At 50.5% G+C, this 283-nt stretch overlaps 1 long non-coding RNA gene across 1 annotated transcript in view; it reads left to right on the forward strand.

The window, feature by feature from the left end:
* LOC107578005 (uncharacterized) overlaps window positions 1–283 on the forward strand; it is a 3,465-nt gene that overhangs the window by 1,705 nt on the left and 1,477 nt on the right. Inside the window, exon 2 of the long non-coding RNA XR_001608279.1 lies at window positions 72–191. This is a non-coding gene — a long non-coding RNA (uncharacterized lncRNA). The remainder of the gene's footprint in view (window positions 1–71; window positions 192–283) is intronic.

Below are 283 nucleotides of genomic sequence, written 5' to 3' on the forward strand. Positions count from 1 at the left end.
GGCCCGTTTCCCCCTGTTATATGTTTGTGTTTATCACAGAGTGGGTGTGTGTGTGTGTGTGTGTGTGTCAGATACAGAGCGAGCGCTGCAGGCAATGGAAGCCTGTCAATCAGCAGGTGATGAAGGTTTCAGGAGTCGAGCTGAGAGACTCTTGACCATCTTTCAGAGTGACCTGTTTCAGGCTCTGCTGGGTGAGTAACACACACACACTCTCTCTCTCTCTCTCTCTCTCACACACACACACACACTCTCTCTCTCTCACACACACACTCTCTCACACTCA

The sequence above is a fragment of the Sinocyclocheilus grahami genome, unplaced genomic scaffold (assembly GCF_001515645.1).
Source record: "Sinocyclocheilus grahami isolate Dianchi unplaced genomic scaffold, SAMN03320097.WGS_v1.1 scaffold8250.1, whole genome shotgun sequence".
Lineage (NCBI taxonomy): Eukaryota > Metazoa > Chordata > Actinopteri > Cypriniformes > Cyprinidae > Sinocyclocheilus > Sinocyclocheilus grahami.